The sequence below is a fragment of the Siphateles boraxobius genome, unplaced genomic scaffold (genome assembly GCF_051911475.1).
Source record: "Siphateles boraxobius isolate OS27281-9 unplaced genomic scaffold, OSU_SipBor_1 29, whole genome shotgun sequence".
NCBI classification, from domain to species: domain Eukaryota; kingdom Metazoa; phylum Chordata; class Actinopteri; order Cypriniformes; family Leuciscidae; genus Siphateles; species Siphateles boraxobius.
In genome coordinates, this window is record NW_027508908.1 from 20,569,623 (window position 1) to 20,587,315 (window position 17,693).

At 39.9% G+C, this 17,693-nt stretch overlaps 1 protein-coding gene across 5 annotated transcripts in view; it reads left to right on the forward strand.

Annotated features, from left to right (window-relative positions):
- Nucleotides 1-17,693, forward strand: part of igf2bp2b (insulin-like growth factor 2 mRNA binding protein 2b) — an 84,146-nt gene that overhangs the window by 15,452 nt on the left and 51,001 nt on the right. Inside the window, exon 1 of one of the 5 annotated variants that reach the window (XM_077246860.1) lies at nucleotides 4,299-4,347. The exons of the other annotated variants lie outside the window; for them this stretch is intronic. The gene's annotated coding sequence lies outside the window, so the exon portion shown is untranslated. Of the gene's footprint in view, nucleotides 1-4,298; nucleotides 4,348-17,693 lie in introns of those variants that run through there. 5 annotated transcript variants of the gene reach the window in all.

Here is a 17,693-nt window from a genome sequence, read left to right on the forward strand (position 1 = left end):
GCAGACAATAGCCTATAATCAGGACATGGAGGCGCCGACGCGATATAACTTGCATCGCACGAGAACTGGAGCTTGTCTCATAAATGAACATAAACTCAGAAATATATCTAAGCTTGAAATGTCTACTTTTAAACAAAACAATTCAAAACGAAAAGAAACAGACAACTCTAATAATCCATATGAAGTGTGCATTTCTCTCTATAGGCACCTTCACAATACTGCGAAGGTGGCGAGTCAGCATCGTCACACAAAACACTAGTTTATTAATAAACAATTAAAATTTCTCCTTGCTATATTTGACACATTCATAATGATTAGGCTATTTGCCGGTTCTTTGTGGCAAGCTTTATGCGTCTGCAAACTAATCGACTATCGTGACTCATCCCTATTTTGTACCATTTATAGTTTTTCATATTTTTCAATAAAGTTCTTGGTAAAAAAGAAAAGAAAAGAAAAGAAGCTATTGTGCCTAATATTATTGTATACAGCGCGCAAGGTTTATGCGCAAGTCGAATTACATCGTCTCGTACTGGTCTGGCATGTATACTACACCGTTTTCAGTCGGTTTCAGTGGTTTCGTGTGTACGCAGATATTTCTTGAGACGACGCCGTGTTTACGGAATTTTTTTTTAGAACGAGGAAAAAAAAAGATTGGATAGGGAACGCACCGGCTTCGTGTGGACGTGGCCTTATACTTCTGCTTCGAACCTACGCCTGACATACACCTCGAACCTACGCCTGACATACACCTCTCCAAAATTGTAACAACGCATCAATTCTGTTCGATATTTAACAACTCAAGCTGCAACAAAAGTCGCTGTCTATTTGCTGCCATCATTGCTGCTGCTTCTCAGACAACATGTCATGCACAACAAGCTGCTGCTTCTTCGGCTTTTGCCTTGATACTGTGGGTTACACCATCAACATGCCTGTGGACAACGACGCAGAAGTATAAATGAAAACCGACATGTAGCCTACGGCGCAGGTCCGATGCAGAAGTATAAATCAGCCTTAATAAATTGGCAAAAACAAGGTATCTTTGAAGGCAGCGATATTCAGTTGCACGCCCTTTGGAACGCCCTTTGAGTTGGGAGTGCACCTATGTCACCTTGTGGTCACAATGAAAATACCACGTTCTGGCATGTAACTCTAGGTGGCGCAGGCTAAGAGGTCCTTAACTCATTCGGTAGCGATTGCATCGTCATCTACATGGTGCAACGGATTTGTTGCTATTACATCAGCTGCTCAACATTCAAACAAATACCTGTATCCATGCGTGTTGTTGCTAGCAGTCTGCAGCGTACTTTCAGGAACGCTCCAACTTCCCAAGCTCCACCTTTATAGATCTGCTATGGGGGGTTATTTCATGTATGTTATATGTGCAGCAGCAGCATGTCTTACATGCACACAGCAATATAGCTGTGGCCGATCTTCTTAAAATTTCATATCACAATCTTATAACAAACAATCGCACACTGGACGCTTCATTATGTAGTCGTGTTCTCAAGTTGAAGGCTGAAGTCAAAAACGGTGACTCTAATCACTAAAAAACTATATTTTTATATTTTATATGAAGCACAGACTTCATTCAAGCCACAAAACTAAAAAACTGCACAAAACAGCCTTGGGTGAAAACAATAAATTCCAACATTTGTCCCAAATCATTGTAAAATTGTAAATTTGTAATTTAATGGAAAACAATGTGAGTGGCTTGGCAGGATTTTGAACAGCCTCTGGAGTTGTAGGAGGGCGCTGGCAACAGAAGCAGAGTGGAGATAAATAAAATAATGTATCCAAACCTGGTTTTGCGAATGTTTGCAAATGGCTTGAATGACTCCTTTTTGGAGGACATAGTTTATTAATCATAACCCACCAATTTGGCTAGTGATGGAAAAAAAAATGGATGCGTTACCTGCCTTGTTTAATTTTCAACCACATGTGGCGAGTGTAAATTTCAAACCCTGAACATGCATTTAAAAAACAGATAGGGTTACATTTCAAATGTTGTTTCTCTGGGCAGCTCAGTAGGTTTTCCAAACCGAGCATGCACAGTATTAATTAGGTAACATTAGAATGACTAACACAATATTTCTGATGTCTAACAAATCTTCCCAAGACCTTCAAGTGGTTGGTTCACACAGTGACATTTAAGTTCAGGCTTGACTAGTATAGATCCATCTAATGAGCTGAGGTGAAGGTTTACATGGATCACTCAATGCATTAAGGGGTCAGTAGTGCATTACTGCTTTTATCCCAATGGCAGTAGCTCTGACTGAGATTGGCAATAGGACAGAATTGATCCTGTTCACTTCAGGGGGTTCGACACAGAGCCGATCGTGAGGTGATCGAGACCTCCAGATGTGATTCTACTAGTCTGAATGGCTAGATACTGCAGATCTGATTAAAGTGAGGCATAATTTGCTGAGGAGATACAATTATTTTTCTACACAACAAAGCACTGAGGGAGATTATGCACAGTGCTTGGCTACGGATCTTTCAATATAAAATCTTAATTCACTTGGTATACAGTTGTAGTCCAAGATTGAGACTTCTATCTTTCAGTCATTCTATCATTCTAGCTAATATTTCTTATCTTCCATATCTTTTGTGCCAGTGGAAAATGCACTTGTTCTCTTTTTATGGCTCTGACACTTTGCACACTTTCAGGATGCTTAGCCTATGTGCTTAAGTGATTAAGAGACGAAGTGGGAAATCGGGTTAATTCAGCTTAGAAGTGTCTTTAAACGTGCGGGAGCCACTGCCACTTCAGGGTCCCGGGGCCTCAAACATATCCTACATCTACCTGCAGGAGTTCAGCAGCTTATACTCATTGTTTTGCTTATTTTTAAATGGTTATTCCAGATTTATTTGAGATGCAAGCATTCAAGGCTGTTAAAACATTAGCCTGCTAATTTCGGGGGTTTTCCTGAACCTGAAGCTTGTTAACCGATCATTAAACTTTAACCGACAAGATTGTTAAATTAGAATTGAATTAAATTAGAATGAATAAGTGTCTGTGACCAATTAAACTAAATCTGTTTTCCAGGGGTTTAGTTTTACATGCGCTAATAGCAGAACAAACAGAATGAGGATTCACACATTGTCACATGACACATCTGCAGCGTTTCTATGAATGGAGATAAACAGATTAAAATTATATATATAAGAGGAATAAATATGCAAAATATACATCATTTAAATAATTACCAGATTATCAAAATGAAAGAAAAAAACTGTACAACTAGTAGCCTATATGCCTATACGTTTGTTTTGATTTTACAGAAGCACAATGTTTTGTTTTTATTGTAAGTGTACACAAATAAAAGTAAACCCTTTACAGTTAGAAATTGTCTTACTCTTATCTGACCATAAATTCGTATTTTAAGTGGTTTCTGCTGTTATCACGCAGATCGCCCTCGCGTACACACAAATATCAGTTCTAGCATTGCTAGCATCTCTACCCAGCAAGCAATAGCGGTCATTTCACTGTCTCGGTTAATAGACTCAATATAGTTCGCCTATGAGTAATCCACTTCTAGCCAAAATAAACTTGAATTTGGTTACATGTCGTTACATACACGTCAGGGTTGTGTTTAGACGGCTATTAAACGCAAAATTGCTTGATTGGTACTGATGATCATTTAGGCCCTGAGGTACAGATCACTAAAACCAAATCTGATATTTATGTATGTGTACCTCTATCTATTATGTTATCCATCTCAGTTTATTTGTATCGTTTCTATGTCATGTTTATTTGTACTTTATTGTAAAGCAACCTTGAGTTTTCTGAAAGGCGCTATATAAAATAAACGTATTATTATTATTATTATACAGTTGCTTTCTTGCCTTTTCGTCTGTCATGGCCCTGATGTGCTTTGACAATGGTTGTGCAACTGGTTTGGCTTACCCTGTGACTCATTACAATAGATCAAGTTTTCCTGGCTTCTCACAAACACATGGGTGGAGAGCCATCCTGGCACCTGTCGGGTCCCGAACCCTCTATTGTATGATTAACGTTGATCGGTGACACCAAAATGACGTGGCTGATGGAACAACTGTAATGGCACATTGGTGTCTCTTGCCAATCTCTTGCCTTGTCTCTTGTCAGAGGTGGTGTCTGGATAGTCACATTGTAACATTCTGTGAGTGTGTCACCTCTCACATTCGCTGTAAAGAGGTGTGTCGCTGGTGCGTATTTAAAGTGGTGGAATTTGACAGGAGTCTCAGCATGTCTGCTGAACTGGAAGAGCAAGGTTTTGTGTAAATATGATCTCTGGCAGCGCTGGCATGTTTAGTTAGCACAGTTAATGTTTCTATCCGTCTCAGTAAATGTGTGGACAAAGTACGGTAAATGACTTCATCTTTCAATATCTCAGACAGTTAACAGTCATACTCAAATTAAATATTTATGAGTAAATATTAATAAACAAAGAAAACGTTCAACCTTGCCAGTTAAATGATCAGTGAAGGGAGCAATTTTTGACAGAAATATATTACTAATTTTAAAATATTAATTACAGCAACTACAACAACAATTATTTATTATTATTAATAAAAAAATGTGAATGGAAAATAATAATATTAAAACAATAAATGTTTAAAATCCATAAGTCATGTCATTCTAACCCTGTGCAGTTTTTACCCAACCTTAGCCCATTTGTGCCCACATTTTTCTGAATGGTTTCATGCATATAGTTGTGTTAATAGTGTCCTCTGTGAACATGTTCTGCATTTATTTTCCCCAGGTTATTTTTTTATTTTCTTGAAAATCGTATTTGAATGTGCGGCAACAGTGGACGGTGGGCAAATATGTTGTATGAACCCCTTCAATGTCAAATTTGAATAGGAGGAGAACATTTGGCATCTAACTCAAAATAACTGCTTTCAACAGATCAATCTTTATTCATAAACGCATTTATTATGTATAACAGTCAAAGAACATTCAATGCGAACCCAAATAAAGCTGCATCTAGCTTATAATCTCTTGTGTATGATAAACAAAACAAACAACAAATACATTTGTCTTAAAGTGGTGGAACATAGTGCAGAACAAAGTGCAGCCATTAAGTTGCCCCAACAGGGCATTGTGTATCAAAAAAAACACACGTGTCGGAATCGGATAAAAAAAAGGTCTAACGTTGCGAATCAGATAAACTGATAAACTCGTTATGAATCCGAAATACTTCGTTACAAAGTCCGAAATAAAACAAGGATCTGTATAGGAGATGCCTTTGAAAGATGGAGACGGCTGAAAACGGAGAAGAATTTATGGACAGGTAAGATTCATCTATGTTTGGCTAACTTGTACTTGATGTAAATGGACATTTCAAATATTCATGACAGTCGAACAAAGTTATGCATGTTCGTGCAAAGTAACGTTACGTTAGCTCATATGGAGGAGGTGGGTCATCGAATTGGAAGCACTATAGGCGCTATTCCACGGTAAAATAACTTTTTCTAACGTCCATAACACCAATGAAAAGCACATTGTAGCCTATGATGTGAATAATGTGTCCCACTTGGAACGTTTTGTAGCCTACTTGTTTATCATGCAATTTCTACAGCCAAAAATAATAGAATGACATGTAATCTTTCACATCACATATTTTAGCATTATGGACGTGTACTGCAGAGTAAGTTAAAAAATATAGCTTTCACTTATAGTGTCAGCTAAATGAATAGCTGTAGGCTATCTTTGATATCAATTACACACAGTGACCGAGGCTTGTGCTTGTACTTACGTTAATGACAGATACCTACCGTTAGTATACTAACAGCTACTGTTCTAACAATGTACTGTCACATACGAGCGTACATCTTTACTATTATATTTGGCTAATCGCCATTAGTAAATTTTTGCGATATATAATTACTTTGCAAAACATCTCTCATTTGAAGCATAAACATAATTAACAGAAAAAAAACTTAGCCTACTGTGTAGGACTCGTCACTTGCCATTGGAAGCTTCTGTAGCAGCCTACGTTCCTGCTTTTTCCTGCAGCTATCTGGCAACCTCGAGTCAGGGAGGAGGGGAAGGGGATACACCGCTCTACAGTAATTTGAAGGTGATCGCAGTACCAGTTTTGGACACAATCCTACATACTGCTCCTTTAATGTCATTTAAAATATAATTTATTCCTGCATGGCAAAGCTGAATTTTCAGAAGCCGTTACTCCAGTCTTCAGCGTCACATGATCCTTCAGAAATCATTCTAAAATGCTGATTTGGTACAAGAAATAGGCTTCTTATTTTGGTGTCAGTGTGGAAAACCGCTTAATATTTTGTGGAACATGTGATAAAAAAAATCTGTTATTTGATATACTTTTCAAAAGAACATGTATAGAAGAAACTGATTCTTAAATGTCTCAAAGCTGTTGTACGTTACCACACTTTACAGTTTGATTTGTGATGATGTGACCCAAACAAGTGATGTCAGAACAGTAACTGACACTCATCTGACCCCGTTAGTTGAGGTGATGTAGCCCTAGTGATCTTCTTATAGCTGGTGATGTCATTTGGCCAGCAAGTGCTGTTATGTCACCCTGTTACAGTTGCTGGTGATTGATAGTGAGTCTAGTTGTTTATTCCTATGACCCTGCTTCAACTGATTGGCACACACACACACTACTTTAAACAAGTCTGTGTGAATGTGTGGCTTGGCTCATCCCTTTTGATTGAAGGGAATCTTACTTAATGTCCAGGCTTTTAATAAAGCTGTCAGTTATTGCCCTTATTGCCTAGTGTTAATTCAGACTGCAGAAAAAAGGCAGCTGGTTATACCTTGTAGTGTATCATATACCCCTGCTCACGTGTTTCATGTTGGCATTATGTTCTTTAGAGTGTTCATCTGTTGGAAATGTAGCGTGCAGTGCACTGGATTAAGAATTAAGATGGCTTGTCAAATTAAAAGTACTCCAACTTTTAAAAACACATTTTGAGACACCATCTTTTTCTATTCTGTTTATTACCCATTCTGTGCTTCTCAGTAATGGTGTGTGTCCACTGCAGCGAGACAACTTTGCTCAATGACGCTCAAAACACTAGATCTTCTCCGCTTTGGGGCGTATCTGAATGTGTGTGTCCAAAAACGAGTTTGTTTTCAGTAACCACGGCCAATATAAACATCATATATAAACACAAATACAATTAAAACGATGCAAGCTTTACTATTGAATACTAAATTTAGGGGTGGGAATCTATAAGCACCCCCCGATCCGATTCCGATTCTGGGAGTCATGATCCGATTCCAAAACGATTCTCTACTTTTTTTTTCTTATGAATTAATCTTAATACTTCTTTAAATCATATTTTATTTAAATAAAAACAAACCTATTACAAACATTTCAGTGTGTAGCTAGCAGCTTTTATCTAAATCATGAATTGGTTATAAACAGGACATGAGCAAAGAGCACTCCCTTTATAATCACTGAAGCTGTCCATCACTTTAGCACTAGTAAGTTACCCCAGGCAGTCAGAGACCCCCAGAAAACATCCCCATTGGCCCAGTTCATAATCCTTCCTTGCAATGTATACTAACTGAATTGATGTACAGTATACTATCAGCATCTGTGGGTGTGTGTGTGCTATGAGAAGCTGGTAACATGCCAGGCTGCTTGTGGTCTTGGTCATGATGTACTGTATATGAAGTCGTCATTTGTGGATTAAAAATTCCAGTCATGAAGAAGCAGTCACACCCAATCCAGCACGTCACTTAGCTGATGTTGCATTTGTAGCATTACGATTGTGAATAAATGGACATCAGCTGAGAATGTTTGCTCTGGGACTTTTGCCTGACCGAACACTTGGCCTCAAACAATAGTAACTGTGTTCCTAGCAGCTGATAAAAATCCCCTCTGAATGTGTGTGTGTGTGTATGTTGGACCAGTCGCCAGGTCTTGCCAGCTGGTGTTTAACCCCATCTTCAAATTCTCTCATATTGCTCACACACACACACACACACACACACACACACACACACACACACACACACACACACACACACACACACACACACACACACACACACACACACACACACACACACACACTCTCACTATCTCTCTCTCTCAAACAACCTTTTAAGTCATAAATCTCGTTCTGTATCATCAAATGATCCCATGTAACGACTGAGACAAATCAGACACAATTATTTGGTATATTTAACAAATAATCTTTAAAAAGCACTTAAAGTTCTCTCCCTTCATGTGACGAAATCCGCGGCTCAGCAAATGGGCAGATGCATGGCCTCGCTCACCGTCACAGAGAGGCACCTCTGGTTGACGCTTGCGGATAAGAGGGAGTCAGAGCGCTCCAAGTTTCTCGACGCGCCGCTCTCCACTGGTCTCTTCGGCCCAGCGGTTACTGGGATCGCCGACCGCTTCTCTGAAGTGCAGAACTCGCAGGCCATGAACCTTTTCCTGCCTCGACGCTCTAGTTCCTCTGCAAGCCGCCCACGTGAGCTGCCTGCACAACACGCTAGTCAGCGCCCAGCTCTGCCCCAGCCTCCGCAGCGTTGACAGGCCGGATCACGCTCGTCTGGACGCAGGCCTCACAGCGGCCAAGTTATGAATGGAAGTCACGTGCCCGCTCACGAGTGCTCACGCTTACTGACTAAGGGTGTCACGATTTCGATTTTAAATTGAAATCGATCGAAATTAATTCACAATCTCGAACTTCGAATTAGAAAATGGAATCGTCGATGCTGCCACGCCCCCATGTCACGTCCGGTCGGCGTGCCAAGCGGAAAAAAACACGCGTGTTGAAGTGCTGCGAGTCTATGGTCAACCTCCTCTAACTTAGCTGCAGCCACTGAAAAGATAGCATGGCAACTGCAGATGCAGGAGATCCATTGACAGAACTTGAACCCCCTCCTCTTTCATTGAAGTCGCAGGTGTGGATGTTTTTTGGATTTCCAGTGAGTTATGTCGACAACGTTCACGCTTCAAAAAAGCCACAGCTTGCAGACATCCCAAGTCTCGCGGAAGTTCCGGGAGTCTCCCGCATATTGATAGCGGCTCCCTGATGCACGCAAATTAGTTAAAAGCTCCCGGAATCTAGAGTGAGCGAGCAAGAGCGCGCATGCGAGACAGAAAAAACTGTGCTCCAAACCGTATAACGGGCGGCAGAGAGGGAGAGAGCGAGAGACCTTGCGTGTGTGCCTCATGAAGCGCATGTAAGACAGAGAGCATCCTGATTGGCCGGTTTCGGCTTTAAAAAAAGTAAATGTAAAAAATCGAGAATCGAATCAAACAGCGACCTTAGAATCGAAAATGTAATCGAATCGAGGATTTGGAGAATCGTGACACCCCTATTATTGACAAACACTTCGCCCCAGTCTCTGCTCGCACTAAATATCGTCACAAAATGTTCCCCATTCCTAATAATCGGGTCGTCTTAAACCTCTGGGGTCTAAGGTGTTTTCTGGGACCTGGGGGTGTTCTGACATGCTCTGACATTTGTGCTTTTTCCAGTTGCTTATAAACATATTAATGGCAAAGTTGTCATTACACTCTATTTAGCACAAACAGGGCTACCATAATATGTGAGCAACATGTATGTACATGTTTGTATTTTTGAGAGAATATTGTTTATGCATGGTTATTGAAAAAACTAAAACTTAAAGTTCCTGAAATAAAGCCACAAAACACATACTAAATATGTGTCCACAAGACTTTTGACCAATGGATGTTCTCGCCTAGAATTTGTGCTTCAAAATGATCTGAAAATCATCCTGCCAAATCATTCACATAAAATAATACTTTGATTTAAATTTAATAAACACTTTTTGTTTGGAAAGGCAATATGCCAAAGGTGCATTACTCATGAATAATGGTCTAATTCACACCTGAGAAGACAAAAGACCTGCTTAACGAGCCTGCATAATGAGCCTTTCACACAGGTGTGTCACTGAGCCACAAGAATACAAGGACAAAAAAATAATAATATATATAGATACTACAAAATTGGTTCACAGTTGGAAACATCTAGAAAACATAGTATTTTTCCACTTGTATTTTTGCTTGCAAATTGTATAATATCCAAGGTGAACATTTCTAGTAATTGTGTAGTTAATTCTCATACTGTATTTTCAGAAAGTTTTGGATATGTATCCTCTCCCCAAATTTGTCACTAATAAAACACAATCAAAATAATTTGAAGAGAAGGCTTATATTTACCTTTTAAGATTTTGTTTACATACCTTGTAAATATATTATTTGCTATTTTACAATTACAGCAACAGTTAAAATAACAATATTTCAAGTGTAATATTTCTTAGTAAAAACTAAAGTAGGCCTATACATTTTATCATACGTATTTCAAAGTTAAGGATTCATTAGTTTGAATAAAGCCTACATTGGAACAAACACTATAATAACATCCTAGTGGATGACTTTATTTTTGACAAAACAAACATAGCCTAATATATTTAATATTTGAACAGAAATTGGTGAACAAAAGCTTATTTGATGTGGCAGTAGTCTATTTTACAGTAAAAAGTTAATAATCTATCCAAAACTAGTCAACGAAATGTTGTCTTTCATATTTCGTCTGTAACATGCATATCGTTTGTTGTTTTTATTATATATATAAGGCATATAAATATTAATTTGCAGTTTAATACGTTGCTTATACAAAGACATTTTATTTCAACATTATTCAGTCGATTTTCACTCATCTCAGTATAGCAATATAGTTTGGTAAAAGCTGTTCAACTCATTCTTTCACACACAGACGCGATTCATATTTAAACAGTCTTTTTGCGGTTTACATACACTAGGATATCGCGATTAGAACACTAATAATAAAAAAAACTTACTTCTCAGATGGATCCATTGCTCCTCGAAATGAATTTAAACCAGCACTTCTGAGGTAAATTTCCCAGGATTATTCCTCACAGCCTTGCAAGACAACGCACAGTACTGTAATCTGAATAAATTTGGTGTGCTTTTCTCATGTGATGGGCGTTTACACGTTTGCATGTGTTGCCTGAGATCATTTGCATTTGAATAGCGCGCGCTCTCCGTGGGCGTGTCAAATTAAAAGCTAATGAGATTAAATGAGAGCGACTGACATCTCTCTCTTTTCATATAGATTACATAAACAGAGAATATTTGTTTTTGTTATGAATATGATCATTTAAAAGTACAAACTTAAACTATTATAAAGATATATTGCTCATGCCTGGGTGAATAGTAGTCGCTGAGTTTTAAGTTTAGAGACGTGCTCAAAAAAAAAGCTCACTGTGACGGAGAGCCAGAAAGCACACCCTGTTTTATTTTCTTTTTTTTTACAAAAGCACAATGTTTTATTTCGATTGTAATTGGACACATAAAAAAGTAGACATTTAACAGTAATTTTTTTTCATATTTCTTAAGTCTGTATGACCAAAAATGACGAAGTATTTTAGATCTATTTTGCTGCTATTTGAAAAAAATCGAGCAAAACGTGCCAGCATGTTTCAGACCCCAGAGGGTTAAGTGACACAGACAGTCACAGCTGTCAGCGTGCCGCCGTTCCCGAGATTCGAGGGCGTGTGCGGCCCGCACACACCTCCGGTTCAGTTTCCCGAGCCTGCGAAGCGCGGCGATCGGAACCCGGAGTCCATTCTGCCCCTAGCTATACATGTAGAAGCATGGAAGGCTATTCCAGGTGTGTGAGAATGGGTGCTGAGCACAATAAGACAGGGCTATTCGCTTCAGTTCACTCGCCGCCCCCCTCGCTTTCGAGCACGGACCGAGATGAAAGTGAAAGTATGTAGATGTAGCGCATCTACTCCGCACAGAAATAGCCGAACTGCTGTGCAAAGGGGACATAGAACCAGTACCTCCTTCTCTGAGCGAGTCAGGCTTCTACAGCCGTTATTTTCTCATACCCAAGAAGGACGGAGCTCTAAGACCTATCTTAGATCTGAGATATTTGAACAAAGCTCTCATGAGACGGCCTTTCAAAATGCTCACGACCAGGCAAATCCTCGCGCAAATTCGCCCGAGGGACTGGTTTATCTTTCTCAATCTGAAAGATGCATACTTTCCGATCCCGATAGTTCCCCGTCACAGGCCATTCTTGAGATTCACCTTCGACGGTCGGGCATATCAATACACCGTCCTCGGCATATCAATTGACACCATTTCTCTCTATCGTTCACTATGGAGATGACGATTTGTCAATTTCTTTAAACGAAACAATTCAAAAGGAAAAGAAATATAGGCAGAATACTCTCTGATTATCCATGATGTGCATTTCTCTCTATAGGCGCGTTCACTACGGAGATATCAATCGTCAATTTCTTTAAACGAAATAATTCAAAACGAAAAGAAAAAGGCTAGCCTATACCTTCTGTTTATGTAATCCGTGATCTGCATTTCTCTCTATATATGCGCGTTCACTAGGAGATGGCGATCGTCAACTTAATCTTTGCAGCAGACACTGACAGAAAAGTTGTATTAATAAAAATCAATGGACGCGTGTCACCGGATTTACAAATGTACTTGTTGCTTGTTAATTTAATTTAAATTAATTAATAAAATGAATACTTTAATTGTCATAATTAAAATAATTAAATATTATTAAGTGTCCCATTTTTGCTCATTTATAAATAGTATTTATATCTACCACCCCCTCAGCACCTGGGTTAAAAACTTATTTGGCGCCACCATATTATAACGGCCCACGTATTAAAAATAGTCGAGTCTAAATAGGGCTCCGGCTCATATTACATTTAATGCCGTCAGCCGGGATCAGACACAACGTGCACGGGTTGGCCTTGATTTTTGTTTTGTTTGTTTTTTGCCCGATCTGGTATTCAGTTTCTGAACGGTGTAGGCACAAGCCAACAGTTTGGTGACGCTGTCTGAGCCTTATGTCATAATTTTTAATTAGTCACGGTAATACCGTATACCCCGGTAAAATAGGGAGGAGGTTTGACGGTATCAAAATTTGGATACCACCTAAGCCTAGTGGTGTCCTACATAAACCGTCATGGCGGTGTCAGATCCAGAAGCCTCTGCCATCTTACAGAACGCCTCTTTGTATCGTCTTAGTGCCTCCTGCGCTTGCTGAGAGCTGCGCATGTGCCAGGCCACTTGAACGACGGCCCAGACAAACTATCCAGGAACTACGTTTCCCCAGGGGAATGGTCCCTGCACCCCCAGACAGTCCAGTTACTGTGGCGCCTTTTCGGCAAAGCGAAAGTCGACCTGTTTGCGTCGAAAGACAACGCTCATTGCCCACTGTTCTTTTCAAAGAACGAGGACGCGGTGGCCCAAATCTGGCCAAGCCTCCCACTTTATGATTTCCCTCCGGTCTCTCTGTTACCACAGGTAATCAAGAGGATCAGGGAAACGTGCCACTTGGTGCTCCTTGTAGCCCCGCGCTGGGAGAATCAAAACTGGTTCCCGGAGCTGATGCGGCTGTCCCACACAGCCCCTTGGCCGATTCCGTTGAGGAGAGATCTCCTCTCTCAAGCCCACGGCTCAGTCTGGCATCCCCATCCAGAGTGCTGGTCTCTGCATGTATGGTTAATCAACGGATAGCCGTTGTCCTGCCAGAAGGAGTGATGAACACGATTACGCAATCCAGAGCTCCCTCTACGAGGCGGCTTTACGTGTCTAAATGGTCTGTGTTCTCCAAATGATGTGCTGATAGAGATCTAGACCCACGAACGTGTGGGGTCCCATGGTTGCTCGGCTTCCTTCAAGAGCTGATGGATAAGGGCAGGTCCCCAACCACGCTTAAAGTTTATGTGGCGGCCGTTGCAGTGTTCGCTGAGTCGACGCGCGGTCAGTCAGTAGGAAGAAACAAGCTCGTCATCCGCTTCCTTAGGGGAGCCAGACGGATGAATCCCCCGCGACCCCCGTCTGTTCCCATGTGGGACCTTTCATTGGTCTTGGAGGCCCTGAAAGCGTTCCCCTTTGAACCGATAGACTCCGTGGACCTAAAGTACCTCTTGCTCAAAACCATTTTCCTGACAGCTCTGTCGTCAGTAAAACGTGTGGGGGATTTACACACGCTTTCTGTTAGCGCTGAGTGTCTTGAGTTCGGGCCAAATGACTCTTAAAGTCATCCTTAAGCCAAGACATGGTTATGTCCCTAAAGTGTTGAGCACCCCCTTCAGAGCGCAGGTCATTTCTCTTTCGGCCCTGCCAGCATCCGATTGTGCGAGCGATGTTAATCTCCTTTGCCCCGTCAGGGCGCTCAGGGCTTATATTACGCGCTCCGCCTCTTTCAGGTGTTCGGAACAGCTCTTTGCCTCGTTTGGTGGGCGCACCAAGGGTCTCGCCGCCTCGAAACAGAGCCTGTCCAGATGGATAGTGGATGCTATCGCATCCGCTTATGAGTCTAAAGGTCTCCAATGCCCCTTGGGCATCAGAGCGCATTCCACCAGAGGCGTGGCCTCCATTCAATTTCCATTCAAGACATTTTTGAGGTGACAGGCTGGGCCTCTCCATCCACATTTTTTTAGGTTTTATAACCTGGAAGTTACCGCCTTGCAGGCTAGACTTTTGTCAGTGTGAGCGGTGTGTATATCCTGCCCAGATTATCATGCGCAGACTACTCTCACGCGATGTTAGCTCTCCTGGTTGAGCTGCATTATATAGTGAATAGTTATATAGACCGGCGACGCCGCTCTGTATACCCTGTATGTGCTTATAACATGTGCTGGCCCGCATTGCTGGCCACCTGTTTCCCACTTATATATGTTCCCTGGGAATCCCTGGGACTCATGAAGTGGAGGCTGGGCGCGCACGGTGTTGACAATGGGTTCCCATAGCGCAAGCAATTTACGCAATATGAGAGAACCTCTCGTAAGAGAACGTACTCGGTTACTTATGTAACCTCGGTTCTCTCTAGAAGAGGGAACGAGTATTGCGTAACCCGACCGTGCAGGCGCCACGAGCGATTTTTGCTTCAGCTGATGGAAACCAGTGATGCAGCTTCCGAGCCTGTCTTTTATACGCTAGGCCACCCCCATTTTGGCCGGCTATGACACGTGGAGGGCGGGACGTCACGCGCAAAGCTCAGTGGTAGGCTGCAGCAGTTGCCGCAGGGCAGCCAATGAGCACGCAATATGGCCTGCTCTAGGTCGGCTAGCTGCTGCACTGCGTTGACAATAAATGCCAAATTAAGGATAATTTTTGGCTTCAATATCTCGAGAAAAGATGACTTTACCCGTAGCGTAAGCAACTTACGCAATACTCGTTCCCTCTTCTAGAGAGAACTGAGGTTACGTAAGAAACCAAGTGCGTTTTCAGTGTCTGCTGTCTCAATATGTGAGGACATGAGCACATGAACTTCATCTCCAGAGCTATCTTTTAAGAGTCACTTCACAAGCTTTTCACTGTTTCATTTGAGAAAAACTACTGTCAAATACACTGAAACAAAAAGATCTAGACGAGAAACCATCAAAATAAAAGTCAGTTTTAACTTTAAGTAATTGACAGAATGTATATCACTAGTGTAGCCTATAGTAAAATGTACTTCTCAAATTAATAATAATATTATTGTTTCTGAGAAATGTCACACAACCAAGATATTTATTCAGTTCTGTTGTGCCGTATCTTACTTGACAAAAAATAAAATGTTGTTTTGTTGTTAGTTGTTATATTTCATTTGATTCCGTTGTAAAAGCTAAATTAAATTGTTAAAGTTTATATAAATTTGTATTAAATCGTGAAAAGCACAATCCCCCCCCCCCCCCCCCCCAAAAAAAAAATGGAAAACACAGAATTAGGAAAATATAAAATGGATTTCATGGGACCCTAAATTAAAAGGTAGCTACTCTGTGGAGTTTAATTGTGAACAAACAAGTTTACATGTTTGCATTAATTCGCAAGGTCTAACAAATATGCGGAAAGCATTTCCTTCCCCATTAATGGTAGGTAAATGAATATTGTGATTAAAATCGATATCGTATGATATGGAAAAAATAAATATCATGCTAATATTTTTGGCCGTATAGCCCAGCCCTATTTTGGAGTTTTGATCTCAGGGAGGTCTGTCTCAATGGGTGGGTATGTGTGTGTTGCGGGTTGTCTGATTTACTATTTCCTGTCATAGGGAGACAGACTGGCGCTCAGTAATTGTACCAGCATTTGTAGTGAGGTTGTGCCCCATCCAGAGTTGAACTGAAATGTTAATTCAATTCGAGGTAATTTCACGAATTTATTTTGATGTAGTGTTAAGGATGTAGAATTGTATTTTGAGTTTGAGGAAATACCATTTATATTGAATGACGTAATGGGAAGGATTGAGTGTGTATCTACATTTCATTACATTTTATTTTTCTGTGTAAATTAAACAAGTTATCACACAGCTTAAATAATTAAAATAAGTCTCAAATACAATGTTGTATTTCATTTATATATACACTACAGTTCAAAAGTTTTTTCTTTGAAAGAGAGAAATTAATACTTTTATTCAGCAAGGAAGCACAAAATGGATGATAGGTGAAAGTAAAGTCATTCATAATGTGACAAAAGATTTCTATTTTAAGAAATTCAAGTTAACCAGCACAACTGAGTAAGACTAAAGACTGGAGTAATGACTGCTGAAAATGCAGCTTTGACATCACAAGAATAAATGACTGCTTACTGTTTTTACTTTGTCAAATTAATGCAGCCTGGTGAGTATAAGATACTTCTTTTAAAAAAATATTATAAATCTTACTGACCCCAAACTTTTGAACAGTAGTGCATTTCATTATATCCCATTAATTAATTTATCACACTTTTTTAAAATAAATTTTATGCATCACAATTTTGAGGAACACATTTTTTTTAGAATGCTCCAATTTACTTAATCAGTTTAGATTCTGTATTTGAAAATGAATATCTATTTTTGTTTTTTATAAATATTATCTGAAAACAATGTGATGGACATTGAGCTCTATCTGTGTTAATTTGACAGTATTAAGCAGTTTAGAGAAATACTCTGTCTAATCAAACAATGTATTCTACATATCAGGGAAGTAAGCATAATTAGTTAAAGGTAGGGGTTGGCGATTTTATCAAATTCTTCTTATTGTTTGATCTTTGTTATTAAAATAAGAAGTTACAAATAATAGGACAAATACAATATAAGATACAAATAACAGTAGCATTCAAGTAAGAAAATTAATAAACAAATAAAACACTACACTTCACTGTATGAATTAAATATTATGATTCTTAAAGCTACTGAAGTTTTTCAGTGAAGATCAGTGAGTGATTTTCTATTTGTCTTTCAAATAATTAATTTTCCATTAATCTATTAAACATTAATGGCACAGACAGCAGCAGGATTATTAGGCTGCTGTCACTTTTAAGACCGAATTTACTGATCTAATAAACTGACACACCCATACTGTTAACATTCACTTATGACAGCGGTTTTCAATAGGTGAGGCGCGCCTCCCCTGGGGGGCGCTAAAGAGCCACAGGGGAGGCGCGACACGCGAAGAAAAAATAACTCTGTATACAGCTCTATTAATATCGCAGGGCTTAAAGTATTCCGGCAACACATGCGATCAGTCCCGTCACCAGACCTCAGTCTTAAGGGGGGCATATGAAATGTATGGGGGGGCACAATTATTATTAGCCAACTCTAATAATTATTACAACTTATAATTATTACAACTCTAGTCGCACAGCATGTAATCATCACGTTAAACATAACCAACAGCAATATGACCAGGTAGCCTAGCCTACACCAAATTA